The sequence below is a fragment of the Aplidium turbinatum genome, chromosome 10, assembly GCF_918807975.1.
Source record: "Aplidium turbinatum chromosome 10, kaAplTurb1.1, whole genome shotgun sequence".
Taxonomy (NCBI): Eukaryota; Metazoa; Chordata; class Ascidiacea; order Aplousobranchia; family Polyclinidae; genus Aplidium; species Aplidium turbinatum.
Window position 1 is genome coordinate 13,011,008 of NC_137481.1, and position 4,446 is coordinate 13,015,453.

General features: G+C 36.8%; 1 pseudogene; it reads left to right on the forward strand.

Moving 5' to 3' along the window:
- The first annotated feature begins 576 nt into the window (after window positions 1-576).
- Window positions 577-1,908, forward strand: LOC145778976 (uncharacterized; annotated as a pseudogene).
- The last annotated feature ends 2,538 nt before the right edge of the window (window positions 1,909-4,446 follow it).

Genomic DNA, 4,446 nt, shown 5'->3' on the forward strand with positions numbered 1-4,446 from the left:
CACTCCAGCACCTCTTCTGATAACTTATCTGAAACAGATATAAGGGATCACATTGCTACTGAAGAAGCAACCCAAACATTGGAGCTTAGTTTGAACAAAATGGAGCAATCTCTAATCAAAACTCATTCACTTCCAGTTCATATGAAAATCACTTATGGCAAAAGAAAGCTGACCAAAATCAATGCTGAATATCAAAAGCGTTTAGCAAAAGTGTTAAAGGTTCCAGAAGAAGATATGGCTGATACCGCTTCTTCTTGTAACACCAATGCAACTGGTATGCCAGATGATGCAACTTCTTTCAATAGGCTCATGGAATTGCTGAAATCAAAGATCAACAAATCAGAAACAACAAGAGCACAAAAAATTCAAATGTTGACAATGGTTCCTCTATCTTGGAGTCGTCAGAAAGTGGCAGATTATTTTGATGTTTCCAAGTATATGGTTAGAACAGCAAGATGCTTGTTGCAGCAAGATGGAATTTTGACCATGCCACCACCAAGACAAGGAAAAACTCTGCATCAAGATATTCAGCAAAGAATAATCAATTTTTACTGTGACAACGAGTATACTCGCATTATGCCGGGCATCAGTGATCGGATTAGCATCAGAAAAAATGTATATGAGCAAAAACGATTAATCCTTTGCACATTAAAAGAATTACATGTGGCGTTTCGAGACAAATATCCTGAAGACAAAATCAGTTTTTCTAAATTTTGAACCTTAAGACCTAAATGGTGCGTTACTGCTGGGTGTTCTGGAACTCATTCTGTCTGCGTTTGCACAATCCACCAAAATGTTATATTGCTAATAGATGCAGCGCAAATTGAAGAAAGATACCAGGATCTCATCAAGCTGTTGGTTTGTCACACGGAAAATAGAGATTGCATGCTAATGAGATGTCAACATTGCCCTAAACAAGAAGTTTTAGAAGCTTTCTTAAATGACAAATTTGTGGATGTGGATGAAACAATAACATTCAAGGAATGGACGGCAGTTGACCGCACTGAATTAATCACAAGACAGATGACTGTTGCAGATTTTATTGAAGTTTTAGTCCAAAAATTAATCAATTTGATATCTCATTCATACATTGCCAAACAGCAGTCCAACTATCTTCGAAACCGAAAAGAAAATCTTGATCTGTCATCAGTTTTAATTCTTCTGGATTTCAGTGAAAATTACACATTCCGATTTCAAGATGAGGTTCAAGGATATCATTGGTCCCACAATTCTTGTTCAGTGCACCCAGCAGTATGCTATTTCAAGAATCAAGATGACAAACTTCAACACATCAATTTCTGTTTTTTATCTGATGACATGCAACATGATGTTGCATTTGTCTACGTTATTCAGTCAGAAATCATCAAAGTTTTGAACAGCAAGATTCCTAACCTACAGACAGTGGAATATTTCTCTGATGGCTGTGCTGCACAGTATAAAAATTGCAAAAATTGTTATAACTTGTGTATGCATACTCAAGATTTCGGCACCAGAGCATCATGGTCCTTCTTTGCAACTTCTCATGGCAAGTCACCCTGTGATGGGATTGGGGGTACAGTAAAACGTTCAACTGCCATGGAAAGTTTGCGAAGACCTCTTCAACATCAAATTGGATCGTTAGATGATATGATTATGCACTGTGAAGAAAAACTGCCAAATATTCACTTAAAAATTCAAAAAGGGGATATTGAATTAGCGCGTAAAAGTTTGGAAAATCGCTTCAAATCTGCTACCACAATCAAAGGTACAAGAGGATTTCATTTTTTCAGATCGGATAGTCAAACACAAATTTCAATGAAACGAATCAGCAATGACATAAATTTTTCCTACACCAGTAGTTTTCAGCCTCTGTCTCTCAATTCCAGCATGGTTGTTGATTCAAGTCCAGTGCCTAAACAGGGTGACTAACTGACTATGTTGCTGCTACCTATGATGAAAAATGGTATGTTGGTGTCATTCTAGAGGCAGATAACAACAATGGAGACATTTTGATCAATTTTATGCAACCACATGGGCCTTCAAATTCATTTACTTGGCCTAAACACCAGGATAAATGTTGGATTCCATACGAACATGTGCTGTGTGTTTTGTTTGTTTATCTTTATCCTGCATTGCGGGAAAGCGGACTTGAGCGCTATGCATCGGTGTACGCCTTCCGACATACACCTGACCCACGCTGCAGCCGACAGCAATGTCTGTTTTCCGGTTGTCTACTTTACTTATGACTTAAATTTGGTACTACCCATTACTCGAAATCGATCACTAGGTAGAGGCAATTATCGTTAAGTTTCTTGCCCAGAGAAACAATCAGCAAGTGCGGGTGGCTGGAGTCGAACATGCAGGCTCTCGACTGCGAGCCCAACGCGCTAACCACTCGGGCACGGCTGCCGACACGGCTGTTATTGATAGTCCTAATCTTGCAACAACTAGAGGACAATATCAATTTTCACAACAATCTATCAGTACCATTTCAACAAAATAGAGATCACTTCATGCATAATAAGCACACACTATACATGATTATTTGCCAATTACTTGGGTATGTTCAAATGATGAACTTTAAGTGTTATTTTCAACAAAAATATAGGAAAAACAACAACTCTTAATCTTTTGCTTATTTGAACAAGATAGACACAAATACACACATATTTTATTTTACCAACAGAAAGAGGTGCTCAAGACCTTTCATTTGATACCTTACTTGATCATATTGATGTATCGCTTTGTTCGGCACAACATCGCAAAAACACGTCATGGTTGATTGATTTCAAAAATGCACTCTAACTAAAACAACGACAAAATCATTCATGCGTGACCTAGAGTTTCAAAACTTTGCAAGAGGTTGACAATCATCTTCAAGTGTATCTTCACCAAATCTGAAGGTCATAGCTTAAAATGTTGCTGACTTACACAACATCAAACTTTCCACATAAAAATTTGGGTAAATTTTCACGCTTGAGTGATTCCGAAATAGACAATTTTTAAATGCGCATAACTTCAGATGTACTGAACCGATTTCGGTAAAATTGGTTTCATTTTGCTCAGTACAACTTTCTCTACAATTGTGCAAAGTTTCATTAAAATCTGAGATGGTGGGTTACATGGCCTGGATGATTTGAAAAAGAATGACCCAGCAAGGGATAACTTTTCCAGCAACCTTTCGATTTTCATCCCAACTTTGCTATTCTACCGCTGACTTTGTTATTTATTGTGCTCAATTCAAGTCAATGGAGATTCTAAATAGTTGTATACCTTTTCGCAATTTGCATTCGGCCCGCAGCTGTTAATCTCGCAGCAATCCGGCCCTCAGAGAAAAAGTTTGATAACCCCTGGGGTAGATGAAGCATCATGCTATCCAACGATAGTAAAATTGTTAATATCCGAGCAGAAATGAGAAAGCTACAACATATTTGGTGGAGGCACTATTCACCAATCACAGCAACCAGGGGGCGGCTTATAATGAACAATGATCCAATCGCCTATATAAGAATGCATTGGAAAAAAGCTTCGTTAAGCGGTTACGTTTGAACAACGATTGCTCGTTTTGTGGATTAGATATATATAAATGTGAAAGCTAACAGATGAATAAACCAAGACATATATACTTTTTTAATTTGTGTTGGTTTGATATTTTTATTGTAAAAATTGAATTGCTGAGAATTCGTACAAAATAGTAAAGTTCAAGTTAGTGCTACATAAATAGGCTACAATGTATACGTTGGACTAGCAATAAATTTATTCGGGTAGATGAAGCATCGTGCTTTCCAACGATGATAAAATTGTTAAAATCTAAGCAGAAATGAGAAAGCTACAGTACATTTGGTGGAGGCACTATTCACCACAAATATTGAAAGATCGATATCCATTCCGCTTTCATTTCTGTTTCGTGTTTTTGCACCCATCCCAAAAGTAGTTGCGGTTTTTTGCAGGACATCACACTTTGTCATAAAGTCACTGACCAAGGCGGCCGATTCTATAGTCATTCGATTCTTTGAAAGGTTTATGGATCGATAGGATTTCGATAAACTTGTACCTAAATACATTTACCATCAATAACCTTATAATTATCTGCATCTGATCAACTATTTAAATAAAATGACACAAGAACAACTGAAGAACATTGTCAAAACAACACTAAAGGATGAAAATGTGCTGACAATAAAAAATTTAGCTGACAATTGTACTTTCATAGACTCAATTGTAAATAAATTATATCAGCACCTTTCTCAGGATGACAAGTTTAAACAATCAATATATGAAGCTGTAAAAATAGATTTTCAGAAAGACGTGGAAAAACAAAATCAACAAATTAATAACACTGCAAAAGGACATCAACAAACTGAAAGAAGAGCAAGAAAAGATTGAGCAATATTCTAGAAGAAACTGTCTCCTCTTCCATGGTATTCAAGTCAGCGAAAACGAAGACACAGATAAAAAAATTGAAGA